This window comes from Xyrauchen texanus, chromosome 25 (genome assembly GCF_025860055.1).
Source record: "Xyrauchen texanus isolate HMW12.3.18 chromosome 25, RBS_HiC_50CHRs, whole genome shotgun sequence".
In the NCBI taxonomy this organism is placed as follows: Eukaryota; Metazoa; Chordata; class Actinopteri; order Cypriniformes; family Catostomidae; genus Xyrauchen; species Xyrauchen texanus.
The window spans coordinates 35,182,736-35,201,041 of NC_068300.1; the positions used below are offsets into that span (position 1 = coordinate 35,182,736).

At 36.1% G+C, this 18,306-nt stretch overlaps 1 protein-coding gene across 3 annotated transcripts in view; it reads left to right on the forward strand.

The window, feature by feature from the left end:
* Positions 1 to 456: 456 nt before the first annotated feature.
* LOC127618470 (neurotrophin-7-like) overlaps positions 457 to 18,306 on the forward strand; it is a 40,730-nt gene continuing 22,880 nt past the window's right edge. For 2 of the 3 annotated variants that reach the window (XM_052090933.1, XM_052090932.1), the window contains exon 1: positions 457 to 625. The gene's annotated coding sequence lies outside the window, so the exon portion shown is untranslated. Of the gene's footprint in view, positions 626 to 9,556; positions 9,650 to 18,306 lie in introns of those variants that run through there. The other variant, XM_052090934.1, reaches the window with a different exon arrangement.

Below are 18,306 nucleotides of genomic sequence, written 5' to 3' on the forward strand. Positions count from 1 at the left end.
AAACGTCACCCTCATTTTTGTCACAGATTTTTTCTGCTTCTCATTTTCAACATTTACAATACAACTGCCTAATTTTTTCTTGTGCAAATAACCGAGGAATTTGTATTTCTAGAGCAAAATGGATTGTGAATTAATGACTCAAGAAAGGAGTCTGAAACAACTATTGAGGCTAGTAATTTTGATGACTAACAAGACTAGCGACATGTCAAAATCTGAATGGGTGATATGGGCCAAGCAAATCATGACAGTGAATCATACCCCTCAGAAGTTCCTAAACAAAGCTCCACTTTCCACTGTTAATCTCAGCACCGTCCAAAGGATCGTGCAGCCTATAGATGCAAGGAGGGGCAGGAAGGGAGGGAAAGGGGAGGCACTAGGACCTGTTGGCTCCTGCAGTGGAGGTCAGGGGAGTAGCTGTGGGACTCCAACTTTTACAACAATCAATTTCCCTTAAGAGGGAGTGGGAGCAGAGCTGAAGTGGATGGCATAGGACCTGTATACTAACATTTTTAAACATTGAACAGCACTGGGCTTTGGGGATAAACCTTTGGAGTGTGAGAGCTGGAATACAACCAATGTTTTAGTTTGGGACAATTCACAGACTTGTGAGGAGAACAGCCTTGAGGTAAGTTTGGAATTATGAGTTTCGTGGAATGCTTGTGAATGGTCTCACAACCTGTCAACAAGCAAAAGAGAAGCTTTTTATCTGAAATGAGCCCGTATCCAATGACAGGAAGACTCAAGGTGCTGTTGACAAGAAGAGCAATGCATACTTTGAAAAGAAAAAAACAAACTTGACTGATATACTAGATAGTATCTAGAAGGGAGCGAGACAAACAAAAGTAGGGCTCACTTTATCAGATTGAAAAACTTGAGGGGAATTTGGAAAATTAGTGTTCGAAAAGCCGAAAGATAGAAAAAAAGAGACAAGAAGGGAAAAAATCCAAGTTGATTCTGTAAGTCTACAAATTTTGAGGTTTGGACAAGATTATAATGTGGTATCATGAGAACTCAAGTGTTTTTTGTAGTGGTGTGAGATGATATGTAGTAGAAATGGACAATATGAAGGTCTGCTAGGTGATGTGGATCTTCAGACTTATGAGAACTATTCTTCCCCTACATTTCCCAAGGTAGAGACCCCTAAAACATCAAACTATTTCTTTCCCTCTTTCTCATGACTTAGCTTTCCCCCTTTCTGTTTCTTTCCATCTATCTATCAAGCCACTCATGTTACACATCCAGTGTGGTCTCACTATCTTTGCCTCATTCCTCTTTGAGACATGGAATATGTTACACATTTTTATAATTTTCATCTGGGCAGAATAGGTGGTTAGCCTGTCGCCCGGATTCAGGAATGCAGTTCAAGCCAAAATGTGCAAACAGTAGGGTTAAATAAAAACCAGTGTGCTGCCAAGGGAGAAGGAAATTTACAAATGTATGAATATTTGTCAGAGTGATGTAACAGATTGGGACATATTTTTTTTCATGTGAATATTTAAAATACAGCATGTTTTTTAATACTCAAGGGACTCAAAACCATACCATGCAGAACGGACCAGGCAATTTTAGTCAACATCTACAAAAAATAAAGCTCCACAAGAAGAATGCACAGGGATACAAAACGTAAATCATAGGTGCGATTACATATCCTACATAATGCATCTTTGAAATTCCCCCAGATTTGTGTATATGTGCAAGGGTCTGCTTGTACCCAGGTTAACGGCCCCCTTGAAGTCCTCGGTTTGGATAGAACCCAAACTCTACATGATATTGAGTGAGTGAAGCCTTTCAAATTCCCAGATGCTCTTGTCCTAAAGCAGATGGACTGTGCTATTTTCCATCCATACAATGATGTTGGCTATTATTATTCATGAGCAGGGTCAGGTTACCCATTGAGCCTGAATTAAAGGTTCCTCTCTGTAGATCTGTGCTCACGTAGCGTAGCGTGCCGCTGTGGTAATGAGAGGTAATGAGGTCTTCTAATGAGGCAGGTGGGCCACTGCCAGCAACTCCCATGGGAGTTTAAGTTACCCAAACCGACAACTTAAGCCTATAGTGTTTATTACCTTTAAATGGCATATATAAAATGACTATATGCCCTGATCAGGGTGAGAAAACATTGGCCATCTGGCCAAACAAATTAATGGGGCAAGATGATTTGGATCTAATTATACTCACCCAAAATTCCATGTTCACAAACAGAATACATTTGCAGACCAATAGCTACTCAAGAACACAAGTGCTCAACCTGGAAACCTGAAACAAACATGGACACCAGGGTGCCGTTTCACTCCCCCTGGCACCCATCAGATGATCTGGAATATTTAGTATCATCTGATGGATTTCAGAGGTTGAACAGCTAGAGAGCTCTCGTGTGCACTGCCAAGACAGTTTTATGAGTATTTGAGCTTGATTTGGAGCGCTTCTGTTTAGGATAAACTTTGTTTGTTTGTTCAGAGAAGACCGACCTATGACAGAAGGGATAATTTAATGCCCCCTATGGCCACACAAGAGCTTAAATATCGTTCCCACGGTGATTCATGCAACATTTGAGTAGGGAAGTGAAAGTGATAAATTAATAGAATGCTGTAAAATGAGGTAGTGCTATGGAATCTGTCAATGTCAGTAAAACCCACGCAAAGACATGCTTACGGATAACTAAAACGTGTTTGTAACACATAAATGTTGGTAATCTAATGTTACAGTCTCTATGCTGTTAATGCAGAGTTTGCTGATTATTACCTATTATTGGCAATTGGAACTGTTTCTCAACTGGTGGGTTGCTACACAAAAATTGGTTGCAGTCCTGCTCTGATTGGGTTGTCGACAGCGGGTAAAATATAAATGTTAATGCAAATAGTAAAATGCTACTTACCATCTAATCTTGCATAGTTAGGATAGCAAAAATAAGGCTTGTAAACTAATAATAGAGGAGAAAATGACACAATTTTGACAAATTTACCTGGCACTAGGTAATATCGCTTATCAAATATTTGGATTAGTGTTTATTTCATGAGTTAGTCTGGTAATCACACTTCTGCTGTTGTTTACATAAATGTAAAATGTTTCACTCAGCTAACCATACAATATTTTGCATATTGTTGGGATTATTCAGTTCATGGTAATATTAATACATTTCGATTTTGTTTTCTACATTTTTGTTTACTTTTGTTTAATATATAATTTTGGTATTGTATTAGGGAGTGTACTCTGGATAAATGTGTCAGTTGGAGTAAATTAGATCATTCACTTATATCCATATATTAAAAAATCTGAAACAAATTCATGTCGTCTTGAAGGTAATGATTGTTTACAAACCCAAACAGATGCTTGGATGTATTAATTAATCTTTAAACCATTCGCAACCTTTTAGTCTGTCAACTTTAAATAATGGGGCCAATAAACCTATAAACACGCTCCAAAAATGTGTGTCTCGTTAAAAACCCAAGTGCAATTTCTTTCAAAATGTTTATAGGAAATTATTCCTCTTTTCCAAATGAACATCATAAAATTATGTATTACAACTTCGAATTTCAAAGCCATGAGTTTCAAATTAGACAGTTGAACGTTTGCAATTTTTTTGCAGGAATTACGCAAATCACAATGTTGCAGATTTGTTTTGTATCACATTTATATATTTAAGAAAACACCAAAGGTAAACTGGGTAATTTCTCTGCCACTAGAGCACCAAACGGAATGGCAAAAATATGTCTGTTTTAAGCAGGTTTCCCGAACACTCCCCCATCCACAGTGTTAATCTTGTCAAACAAATTACTGATGAAAAGTTTGTTGACAAATGTTTTTTTTTAGTTGTTGTTTTGGCTAAAATTATTTGGCTAGTACGGAACTTAAGTATATTCTATATAATATATTGTTTCAGGGATATTTTTCTCATTTTGTTTAATCTTACATATTAAACATATTATTCTTATATATGTTTAAACAATGCCGGCCCCCCATTAGTGTGTTCTTAACCCCCTAAATGTTATTTAGACTTTTTAAAAACTATAAACATTTTATAAATTGTATAGTCTATGAACTATAAGATCTAAAACATAAAACAGATACAAGATAATAAACATCTTTACATTCACAATACACGTTGTTTCAGAGCAACTTAACAGAACATTATGCTGTAATATCTGTAATTTCTTGAAGTACTCATTGAACAATTTTACTGAAAAAAACCTCATTGAAAATCATGCCAATTAAAACTGCCTTAAAAGGAGTAGATGGCTTTAATGGAGAGAGAAACAACAACAACCTCATCATGCTACATACTACCGCATATGTGTGTATATATAGGTTTACATAAAAACTTAGAATCATCCCGTTCGTCCCTACACCTATATGTTACATGAAACCCATCAATGTTATTTTATGTTATGTATCAAATTTTGTTCTGTTCACATGTTCTATCTGTACATCCGATGCTCCTACTGTAATCTAACTGTCATACATCAGCACAGTACTATGTGGTTTAAAGAAATGACTGATTAAAACACATGTTTTTATGTCAAAACTAACATTTCTTAGTTGGAATGTCAAAGACATTAACTCACAATTAAAAATAACTAAAGTTATAAATCACTTACATAAACTGAATGCAGATATGCCAACTAAAAGAAACTCATCTATCAGAATCAGAACACAGAAAACTACAGACAAGACAAAATGCCCAAGTATGCTCAGCCTCATATAACTGAAAGAAAAGAGGGGTCGCCATCTTGTTTCATATCTGTCATTGGATAAATCTACCTATTCATCTCATCAGAAAAAATGGCACTCTGTTGAAATCATCAAGCAATATATGTCGGAACTTGGACTGGCGATAACTGGAGACTTACCAATCCCACATCAAGAGAATACACGTTCTTCTCGCCTGTCCATCATTCTTATTCACGGATTGATTTCTTCCTAACTAAAGATATATCCAATACTGAAATTCATCCAATCATTATCTCAGATCATGCACCAATTACCTTTACCATTAATAATAACAATAACGTCAAACCTACTCATAGATTGCGGTTCAATACATCACTGTTGAAAGATAATGACTTTGATTAATATTTAAACAGAGAGTGGGCAACCTTCATGGAAATAAAGGACACACCGGGTATGTCTGCTTCTACACTTTGGGAAACAGACAAAGCTGCAGTAAGAGTGAAAATAATGTAATATTCCACACACAAACATAAGAAAGAACTACATCTACAAAATGACTTGGAATTTTTTTTAAATACTGCAAAATACTCATGCAAATAATGCAAATGAAAATACACTTCAAGAAACTAAATCTAACCTAAATACAACAAAAGACACAACTTTTAAAACAGCAGCTAAGATGTCTACATGTTGACTGCAATAACAAAGCTGAGAACTATTTAACAAACCAACGTAAAGGTAATAATGAAAAATCTCTTATATCATCCATTAGAAATTCAGATAGGGATATGGTTCATACTCCCCAAGCAATAAACAAAACTTTCCTCACATTTTACAAAGAATTATACACTAGCTTTCGCTAAGGTAAAGAGTAATGTAAAGCTCCCCAGATAAAATAAAACCCAAACAGAGACACTAGAAGAGCCACTGACAGCAGATGAATTCAGCAAATTAGTTAATTCATTATCAAATATTAAAGCCCCAGGAATGGAAGGATACCCATCAGAGTTCATCAAACATTTTTGGACAACTATTTCTCCTCTATTTATCAGAATGGCAATAAAATAGAACACACATCTGTTATCCCAAACTGCAGCTATAATTTCAGTCCTTCACAAACAAAATAAAGATCCTACTGAATGTTTCAACTATCGCCCACTATCTCTTCTTAACACAAACTTAAAAATAATTTGTAAAACACTTGCTAACTGATTAGAATCAGTCATCCCACATCTCATTCACCCAGACCAAACCAGCTTCATCAAAGGACGCCACTCTTCCAGTAATACTCAACACTTATTCAATAGTATATATTTGCAGCATCATATGTTGAGAAAGAATTTGACAAAGTAAACTGGAAATTCTTATTTGCAACATTGGAAAAATATGGCATTGGAAAATATTTAATTAATTGTATCAAAACACTACATAATCAACCTATGTTTCACGAATGGTGTGGAAGCAGGACAAGACAGACGAGAGGTGCGGATCCAAACGCGGTTTTATTAAATAATAAGAGGAACACACACTGGAACAAAAATAAATGGTCCACGATGGGAAAAGTAACTCAAACACAAACTAACACACGGGTGAAAAGAACACTAACACTGGAACAAATTAAAGGTCCACGATGGGAAAATGAAATAAACACACGAACACGAAACATCCACGAACGATCAAACAAGGGAACAAGAGCAGGCATAAAACATTGGAAACATGGAACATCACATACAACGGCCGACAAGGGAATGGAGGAACAAACAGGGTTTAAATACACAAGGACACAATAAAGACTAAACGAGACACAGGTAAGAACAATGATGAGTGCAGGCAGTGAGGGAGACCGGGAATTGTGGGAATTGTAGTTTTCTACAAGGACAGTGAGACTCGGGGCGGACAACAAGGAAAACATGACATGGAATGTGATCAGTGAAGGGTGAAACGGAAAACACGGGGCAGACAACAAGGAATTGTGACACTATGGCAGCAAATTTTACACCAAAATTTAGTGTGGAACCAGGCAAGAATACCCACTATCTCCTCTACTATTTGCATTGTTCACCGAACCACTAGCTGCCGCTATCAGACAAAATGAGAACATAACCAATATCTTGATTAATTATTTTTCTGTAGAACCCAAACATATCACTTCAAGAAACCTGCAAGCATATTAACCACTTTTAAAAGATATCTGACTACACTATAAATTGGTCTAAATCTACAGTATTACCCATAAATGTATTGTAATAATATGAAACAACCCCCCACCCCCCTTCAAAATTGGCAACATTACATACCTAGGAATACACAAAATAAAATTGCATACACTCCAAAACAGTAAAGAATAAGGAGGACTAACTGCACCTAACTTTCACTTTTACTATCTAGCCAGCTAAATACAATACCTATGTAAATGGGTCCAGGCCAACCATGACCATAACCCATGGCTTCAAATAGAACAAGTAGAATGCAAAGAAATTTCATTTTCCAATCTATCCATTATCTCCTTTTCTATTAAACATCACACTCTATATGAAAACTCTATAATTAAAACAACACTATTAGTATGGTGGAAAGTTAATAAGTTGGCAGGCCACACAACAACTCCAAACACAAACTCAACTTTATGGAATAATCCCGAATTCACTATTAACAAATTACCTCTCATTAGTTTAAAATGGAAAGAAAATGGTATCACACATTTACACAATCTATTCAGTGACAACACATTCATCAGCTTTTCGGAACTAAGAAATATAATATAGGTAAAGAGCAATATCTTAATCAAAAATTACTTGCAATATCACTAAATACTAAATAAAAAGTGTAATAAATTCCAAAATTAAAATACGGAATCCACCGAACCTACCTCCAATTGTTGCAAACATAAAAACATAAAAGGGTCATCAAAACCATGAATGGGAAAAGGACCTTAACATTAACCGAGACAGTAAATTCTGGGAAAGTATTTGCGAAAACACATTAGAATGACTAGAAACACGAACATACAATTAATCCAGTATAGATTCATAAAAAGATGTCATATCACAGAGCACAACTTGTTCAAAATGGAGTTTTCTAATTTAGACACATGTCCATACTGCACCCATAATACTACGGAAAATATTTCCATGCAGTTTGAGGATGTCCACCAGTTAAGCATTTCTTGGAGGAAGTCACTAAAACATTAAATACAATATTTTTGTTATGAAGTGCCACTCAACTCCACCCTCTGAATACTAGGTGATACATCATAAATAAATGTACCCCCCATCCCCCAAAAAAACAAACAATACTTCTGTCTCTAGCTATCGCCAAACAAAAAACATATTGAAAAATTGTAAAAACAAAAAATAGCTGGCTATTGCAAATTGGCTATCCCTTCTTTTAGACCACATTATGAATGAGAAACATGCGGAAATACTTAGAAAACAAAATAATGTATTTTCAAGAAAAATGTCTCCCCCTACTCAATGCCACTATCCGTAAGGTTGAGTTAATGCCTCACACCATATCATCATGCAACTCAAACTAAGCAACAACTATATAACAAATAATCTTTATATATAGACTATAAATTAAGAAAGAATTTTCTGCTTTTTCAGAACCTCCAAACTTTTTTGTTATTTATATAAAGATCTATGTAGGTACATTACTATTATCATCATTATTATTATTATTACTATTGTTATTATTTTTGTTGTTATTATTTTTCATTCTACAACTTCTCCTCAATATTATTTATCTCTATAATTTTCCATCTTATTATTAATATTAAGACTATGGTATAACTATTACTATAACTATGATTGTTATTGGTTTTATTGTTCTCTCCTCTCTCTCCCTCCACTTCCAGTGGGGGGTGGCACACCTCTGGGTTGGCTGTTGTGGTGGCCACGGGTTACATATTACGCTGTCTAGTTGTAAATGTCTTTGTCCTCATTTGGTTAAATGTTTTCTCTTTTTTTTCTTTTCTTTTTTTTTTTTTTTTTGTATTTGGTTAAATGTTTATTTTGTGAATTGTATTAGTTTTTGGTTAAATGTTATTTTGTGAGTTGTATATAGCAATACAATTACATTCCTTCATGCTCTCTCGTTTCACATTCCTAACACATATTTTTCCTTTATTCAGCTCGTATCAGACAGGTTGCTTCGCTTCAAATATATAGCCATGTCTACTTCTTTGTTATGTATCTTTACCTGGGCTATTTTATCTGGGGAGCATTTAGGCCCCCTGGCTTAGGCATAGGGACCAATCAGGTATGTTACAGTTTGATACATGTTTTTATTAATTTGCACATTATTGTCAACTAACATTTTATTTTGTCAACTAAATTATATGGCATTTTAGTCAGAGTAAAATTTACTAAAATTAATATTAACACTGGTCAGTATGCCGGGCTGTTGGTATGCTTAACAAACTTTTGTGGATTTGACGTAATTGTCCATTTTAATGAAGCTGGTAAAAATATGTCTATGAAATTTGTCTTTTTATATTTTAATATATACTTTAATATTTTACAAACACTGGTATTTTCTGCTAAAGGCCAAATCACACAGTATCTCTCATTAATTTCAACCAGCCAACACACATACTTGTTTCGTGTAATCACAGACCAAAGGCAATTCAGAAAGTCTTAAGTACACAAGTGAGGATGACTAATGACTCATTTTCGGGTCAGTAATCGCCACCGAAATAACAACTGGGAGACGTTTGTTTAGCAGATATTATATGTTCAACTAATTCCAGCTCAACCAAAGAGCATGATGCCATCACAGGTTCCCCACCCACAATATCGGTGCTTTCATTTCGTTGACAGATGACATGTTTTTGCAGTGCTTGTCTCTGCATGAGGTTGTCTCCAAAACATATATACAGAACAGACAGGAGAACAACACATACAATCACCTGACTTTGAACTTGCTGCTTTCCTCTTTTGGGCCCTGACTTTCGTTACTAGCTTGTCTGTTGCTACTGCAGGTGGGTGAGTCGACATGTAATTTCATGTTTGAGATTAACAGATGATTCAGACAGTTCTGAGAATATTTAACTGTTATTGTATGGCTTAATGTATGGCCCATTTGCAACGCAAACATGCAAATATTTCCAGTGATTACCAACATGTTCAAAACAGTTCTAGATGCAAATAATATCTATCTTTGGAACTGGATGAAATAAGATGATATCTATTTCCTATATAAAAACGGCCATTGTTTTTCGATATTGCGTATGACTCAGTTCATTCATAGACTGAAGATTAAGTAGATTTTGTTTTGAAGATTAAGCGTATACTTTCTGTGCTACTAGCATCACAAACCAGAATTGCAAAAATTATGTTTACTATAGCACGGCCATTGGTCTGACAAACAGATAGTCCCTCCACAAACTCACACCATTTTACGTGCCAACCGGGATGCTCAAACAAGCATAGGAATGCTTTGATAGCACTGACTACAAAGGTCTTATCTAGGCTTGTTAATCTTGGATAGAAGAAAGTATTTTAAAATCTAAAACTTTACCCACATACCATTAACAAACAATACTCAAAACATAAAGATTAACGTGACTGCTGACTAGAGCACTATTCATAAATGGGAACAATAGGGAAATAATTTATCAGTTAAAAGGCAGAAAACATTTTAGTTTGTACTGACGTAGCATGACTATGAAACCAGCAATAGCAGCCATTTTGATAAATGGAAACCGTGTGTCTGTCCATGCGCTGATATAAAACAATACGAGCGACATCTTAGAAACTTCTCAGAGAATAAATTCGACATAGGATTTACGACATTGTGATCTATGGGATCTGCTCCAACCCCCTCACATTTCCTCTGTGTGTGGCATCACGAGAATTATCACGCACCTTTAAAGAGTATGTCTGGCCAATCGTGTCTGCTTGAACCACATAGCCTGAGTCATGTTAATGGCACTCACAGCTGCTCAGCATGAATGGTTGTATGGCTATAGAGCCAATTTCCTGCAGTCATAAACGCTCACTAGCAGAGACCTGTAGACATTGGCATGTTGCCTTCTTGCCTACATTCAACTCTATACAATTCAGAGAAGAGTTGATGTTTGCTCTTATGAAAATACTGTAGATTCTGTAATGATGAGCTTGTGTTTTTTTTTAAATACCTGAATGAATGATGATAGTTCACTGCCTTGAACACCTTATTCCAAGAACCATTAGTCTGTGATGTCAGACAGTGACGTGATTTTCCTCTTAGATTAAATCATTTTTAAAACAGTGTTATCTAGGATTAGAAAATCATATAGTGCTTAGTCTTGTAGGGCAGGACTCTAATTTATGCTACTAATATATTACCGCAACCCAGAGGGATCATCCTTTGCTCTCTTTTTTCTTGACTTTAAGTGGCACTAAAGATCCCTGATTGGAGCCTTGAGCTTCAAAATCTACAAATGTTTGTTTATTACATGGCTCTCTGGAATATTTGATTCTGACTGGTCAATCACTACATTTTGTGGTGAAATAATGTTGTATAATGATCACTAAACTGTTTAATTGACCACTGTCCAAGGCGATTTCCTACTGTACATAGTGCCAATGCTAGTTTCATGTATCTTGTATCACTCTGTGGTCTCTGAAACTAAATCCAATACTTTGTTAAATAGTTTATTTGTTTGGTAAGTAGCCGAATAATGTGGGTAATAATCTCCATAATAAACGGAATAATTGCCTCCATTTTGCGTTTTGGTCCTGATCACACGTAATGACAGGCCCAGTTAAATTCTCAGTTATCCAGGATCCTGATCTTAATACATGCTGTATGAAGAGTTTAATTTAATTGTTTGAAGTTTTGGCACAATCTTGGATTGTTCTCTCCATTTGAAGCTCAATTTTGGTTTGCTGTCAAAGTAACAGGTCCATAAACTCAAACCTGCTCTGGGGCAGGATTATGTAGCATTTGTAGGATTAGATATTGGCTTTTCAATTATGTTCCACCCATTCTAAATGCTGCATTCTAATGATAACACCCTGTTGAAGTACATAATAATTTAGTAATATAATAATGTAAAGTAATACTTAAAAAATAAGTATATAACTAAGTGTGTTAATGTACACTCAGATCAGCAGTTACAGAAATACTCAAACCCGCCCATCTGGCACCAACAATGATGCCACGATCGAAACAACTGAGATCACATTTTTCCCCATTCTGGTGATTGATTTGAACATAAACTGAAGCTCCAGATCCGTATCTGCATGATTGTATGCATTGCACTGCTGCTACATGATTGGTTGATTAGGTAATCGCATAAATAAGTAGGTGTACAGGTGTTCCTAATACATTTTTCAGTGAGAAGTGTTGGGTAACATGGGTACTTTCAAAAAGTAACTCGTTAGAATATTGTGTTGCGCCTTAAAAAAGTAGCTTAAATAATTAAAAACTTATTTTTATGGAAAGTAAAGTGTTACATTACATTTGCATTACCTTTGCATTACTTTTTTCTCACAGCCACTTTCTCTTCTGCTATGCTATGTATTGCATATAAGAGACATTACAGGTAATGCTATCTATTGTACAACACTCATGACAAAACAACATAGTAAACAAACAGAGAAAGTAGGTCATCACATCATATTTTTAATAAAGGATCAATAACATGAATATGCATGATTTGTTTTTAATGAAGTATAACCACTGTCTTACCTAAAGCAGCAAAGTCCAACACTTGAACCTGCATCATATGTGTAATCATATGCTATGCCCAACGACATCGCCAGAGTCATTGTAGTTCAGTGGAGAATACCAACCTAACATGCTCAAGGAATAAGTCTGATGAATAAATAAATATTTTTCACTTAAGTCATCTCAGTGCACGCTTGTTTTGTGTTCATCCACTATGCGTACACAAACCATGTAAAACTTTGCTTGGCGTTGCTGATCCAGAGTCAGATTTTCTCATCCCATTCTCCCAGTTACAGGGAGCTCTTACACGGAGCAGTTTGGCTGAATGAGTCAGTGAATTGAGCGAATATTTCACCCTGTGTATCATGTCACGGCCAGTGTATGACTAGTCTTAAAATCCCAATGGATATCCTTTGCATAAACACGTTTACTGCTTTTTACTTTGTGTATCAACACGTGAATCAATTGCATTCACTCAACTGAATGTTGACCTCATATTACGCTAAAACATGAAATGCACATGCACGTTAGCAAGTTGATTGACAGGCGATGTCTGTATATAAAAGGTGATTGGCTTTTGCAATGTGGGACAATGTAAGCTATTGCAATGTGGGACATCCATTGACTGTTGGGTGCTAGAGCTTCTTGGTTGGGTGTTCCAATTTCTCCCTTTTATTTAAATATAAGCAAATCTTCTCTATCCGCTAAATAGTCTCTGGCCTCACACACTTGGTTTTTCGAATGTACAACCTGTTTATATCTCTGCTCCATATGGCATTGTCACGTGAGCCTAAAGTGTCATAGAAGCACCACAAAATGACTTGATTGTTTCAGCAATTGCCTTTTTCATGTGTAACTTTACTTTTTTACCTTCAACACCTTGTCTATTTGGGAGCAAATTTAACTCAGGTGCCACTTAGGTGGCATAATGAGCCACAAGTGGCCATCATTAGGACATTTTGTGGATCTCTTGGTTTCTATTTCTAAGGCATTATACATAGCTCATAACATCTCATTGGTCCAAAATCCTTGCCCACATAACTGTACATTAAACATCAAACCTGTTCTGATCAGCTGTGATTGTGCATCATAAAGCAGTTTTGATTTCAGTGCGGACAGATGAATTACTTGTCACTTGAAACTTGTCGCCTGCTTAGAATATAGTGCAATTCCACTTTTTAAATTATTTGTTTTTACCAAAAACAGGAATCTTTGTGTTAGCCTTCTAGCAGTGTGCTGTGCATTAATCCTTATGTATTTATTAGCTGTCAGCTATGTTAATTTATGTTATGATGAGTGCAGACACCAAAAGGTCATGTTTAAAGCAACTGTTTTGAATAGGAACAGCCACAATTGAAGATGTTAAACCCATTGAGACTCAGTAAAGAGGCACAAGCATAGCTCCCCTCCCAACAGCGTGATGACAATCATTTCTACTTGGCAACCCCGTCTCTAATTCCAGAGTGAACAATCAAATTCTCACCAACTGAGGGGAAATATAGCACAGCATTGACAAAAAATAGCTCTGTGTCATGCAGAAATTGTTGAATGTCAAGGCTGTAAAACTCTAGCATTGTGGAAAAGACGTTAGTCTGATGTTCAAGGTCTTCCCACCAACATTAATTCAGGAATAGAAAAAAGAAAAAACTGTGGAACATTTTGTATGATTGAGCAGTAAGCAAAGTGCACAGTGTTTCCTGGCCAACTTAGCTCTTGAGGCCTGACTGGCTGGCTTTTGCAATGACAGTTTGGGAGAGTTCATTAGAAAGACTTTAAACACCATTCAACTTCTGAAATTCACAGACCATTAAGCTTTTATGGGCTTCTTGGGACAAAAGAGTCAATCAAATGTATTCCCAAAGAACATGGACAAGGAACATACTGAAATCTTGAGTTAAGCTGATGGTTCAGGTACCTTTGTGCAGCTAAAGCCAGTATCATATTAGCAGACTCCAAACAACTTGATTTTTACCAAGGGTGTCACACATCAATTTTGTGGATTTATAATTTATTTATTTTTGTGAAGTATTTTTGTTTAATAGAGATGGGGGAGTGACTTCCTTGCATCAAAGATGTCACTTTACTCACATTTGATTGGTTCAGTATCTGTTAGCGATCAGTTACCCAGAACAAAACCTGCCACAGAGCAGGTTAGTATGGAGTTACTATGGCGATGAACACTGGTAAATAGCCGACCCACCTTCATGGTACCTACAACCAGGGCTCGAGTTAAGGGCGGATGTGAGGGAATGTGATCCCCCTCTGAGTTTAGTGATGGGTTGACATGTTCTTCCCAGTGTGTTCACATGAAACTTACAACACTGAAGGTAATGCAAGATTTCAGCTGTCCGACAGAACGATTATTTCTAACAATGTTGATGTGGTTTTCCAGGTGCTAGGACCATTAACTCGGCAGGTAGTCCTGTAGGTCAAGGGATTTACAACGTCCCATTGGTAGATGCTAATGCATGCTCTGTCTCTCACCTACTGGCTTCTTTTATTACATAATTGGTGGGTATACCTGCAAATCAATGGAAAAATCGGCTAGTGTTATGCCAGCTTCAATCGCTGACTACAGTGGATTTGCTTCAGGACCCAGACTTTACATTGGACCCAACCAATGTTGTTTGTTGTGCAACAGTAAAAAAAAATTATAATAATAAAATAAAATCAAACATTTTAAAGTATTATTATTACCATGAACTGCATATGCCCAACAATCTGCAAAAATTATAAACATGGCTGAGTAGGAAATTAGACATTTTTGGTTTCTAAATGCCTTCCATTTTGATGGTTTAATGCTTTTGGAAGGAAATTATTTATCTCACAAAACATTGTGGTTGGCATAAATCATGTTTATCCTTGCATGCAATCTCATATTCAATGTCATATTTTCTTTGATGTCGTTCATGTTTTTTGATGATGAGAGCATGTCACGCAACCTGTCCATGTTGTTATCCAAATCAAAGGTGTGCCAAATCAAATTTTAAATGAAAGAACAACATTCAATATCGACACATTTTTTACATTTTTTCCGGGTTTGTGTGCAAAGATCTGTATGCACTAAAGCAACTACTATAGAAATGACTGCCTCTCATTGAGAATTCAAAAGTGGTATTGCAACACACTATAACAGAAATCACGGTTGTTGATTTTCCTGAATGTGTATTCAGAAACGAACTGCCATGGCTCATTTGAGATTGAAGTGAATGTTATTAAGTTGAACAGTATGTCGTGAACAATGAGTACAGATGGGATAACACAGTTGTTTTCAACCGGTAGGCAAAGCACAGTAGTGGTTATAACCACCAAACAAATCACGCAATTGTGATTTACTTCCGCCCGGTAGGAAAGCTCCGCAAAAAATGATTGATGGGTGACATGTTGTTCTGGGTACACGCGTGAATACGCTGTTGTCAGCGCTCTTGGAGCGTTTCACGTAAGAAGCCGTTGAAAAACAGCTGAGTTATTTTTAAGTATGGTTCGGGTTTGTAATTTATGAAAACATATATAGGCCCGTCCGAAATTTTTTCGCGCACTCACTCACAGATACGTGCAAACGGATGAGTTAGGGGCTGTTCACACCGAACGTGTATTTGCCTGCTTCTGCTCTGTTTTGCCTGTGTAAACAGGCGCTGGACGAGTGTCCATACCAGCTGTACCTCGTCTCACTGTTTAATCAGTGTCTCACGGACGAATGCCACATTTTTAGACACTGTGTCAAGTTAATAAGAGCTTCAGGCTTCTTCAGCGTTCTGTTTCTGTCGTTGAACTGTGACTAGATTGTTGTTTTTTAGCGCAGGTGTTACAAAAATGTAACGTTCTGAACAAGTTCAGGTTGCAAAGAGAGGACTGTCACAATTATTCCAGATTGTTCTGCAACAAGCATATTTCAGTGCTTGATAAATGGCAATGTTGTCTTTCCTTCTGCTCTAGTGTGCTGAGGGGCTGCTGTGCTTTGTATGTTTGTTACGAATGTTGCTACAATGCTTACATAAAATACAGTCTCAGCATCAGAATATAAGTTCCTGGTGAAAGTAAAGTAAATAAGACAGGAATATATTACTATTGTAAACAATCCTCAAAGTAATTCATACTAATGTATCAAATTATAATGACAATCTGGACAACAATTAACTATTGGGTTATAAAATTAATAAATAACAATTGAATTCCAAAATGTTACTGGGTGAAGTAGTAGGTTTTGCACACCCTGTAAATTATTATTATTATTATTGTGTGTAAATTTATGTAGGCAAATATTGCTTTTTTATTACTGTATTGTGGAAAAACTGGAAAACATGCATTAATGATCTTTAACTAGATTTTTATTTCATTAAACATTGAACTTGGTTACAACGGTTGATAGAATTAATGTAAAATTATGATTTAAAATAAATTGTATGCCATTTTTGAAGCACAAATGTTCTAGTGCTACGTGCAAATGATAAATATGTAACTAGCAATGTAAACGTGCTGAACAAGGAGAGCAAAATAAATAGGTTTATAAATGTATAAACTATAAGATAATTTTTGGCACACTTCATCTGTCATTTGTTATAAGATGGCAAATTAGGGAGAGGCCAAGATAGACTGGTTGGGTGACATGTTTTCAGCCTTAAAAACCACAAACAAAACTGTGCAATGTACAAGAAAATACAACATTAACTTGCAGTAAATAATATGGGCTCTGTTTTCATCATGCACAATGACATTCCGCTTCATCTTATCCTATTTCTCGTGAGATATCTAATTCTAAGCACAATTTTGGTGCCGTGGAAGTGCTTGCGCTATCTGTGGGCATATGCACGCAAACTGTGTGTGCATTGTATGTTAAGTGCCGCAAATCGAATTTACAGAAATTCCACTTGATCAAACCCATTCATGCTTTGCGTCCACTATTTTGCCAACCATTAACCCATGGTTGTCTAAAATATCAAAACTTCATGGCCATGCCCACTGATTTTGCGCAAATGACGTATCGCATAGTACTGCGCTTAAAACATAGCAGTCTTAAAATAGGGCACAAAGATTGTTTGTGCTCACTTCAGCGTGTTTTATGCAGTGAATTATTGTATTGTATGAGTAAATCTGTATTGTTTAAAGTTTTCTTTTATTTATTTTACTATATATTCATATTAATACATAGAACACTTCTGTTTACCTTTGTCCGATAAATCATTTTGGTGCTGTGTTGGATGAAAACCGATTAGTTAACGCTCCGTCACAAACCGCAGGTTTCCCACGGTCATGAAAAACTTGGAAATATCAGTAAATTTGAAAACTGCGTTTTCCAGGACTGGAAAAAGTCATGCAAAACCTGAAAAGTCTTGAAAAAGTGGACATTTTAATATTGCTCTTGTATTTAATAAAACTAAAGGACATAAGGTCCGATTTGTGAATGAATTGTTCTTTTTGAGTTGGTTGTTTTGCAATGAATTCACAAATCAGTGAATTATTTGTTGGTGCATTGGCCTGAATCAAAAACAGTTTTAAATATCCAGTAATCACAAACTGAAAAGATCATGGAAATTCATTAGATGAAAAGGCTGGGAACCCTCATCAATGAAATCAAATTCTTTAGGCCACTGGAATAATCTCTTCAGTGGTGTAGTAGTCTGTTATCTCATCTTCTTTGCTTAATTTCGATGATATTTATTGAGATGTCTTTGAACAGTTATCCCTACTTCCTCATGCCACCATACAATCTTAACCTAACTCTTGCATCAATTTGCAATTTAATAGCCTCTTAACAAAACACGCCACAATTTCCTGAAACAGACTGATAAAACATTCGCCTTGGGCTTTAAATGTCTATCATTATGAATTTGAATCAGCTGCGACTGTTCACTCTCATAGTGTTTAATAATCTCAGCTTCCTCTCACAGCTATTTTGAATTGGAATCATAAGATGTGATCATTTAGAAGTCTATTGCTGAGAAAACAGGCCATTTTTCTTACCATTGACATCTTCTCATTCAA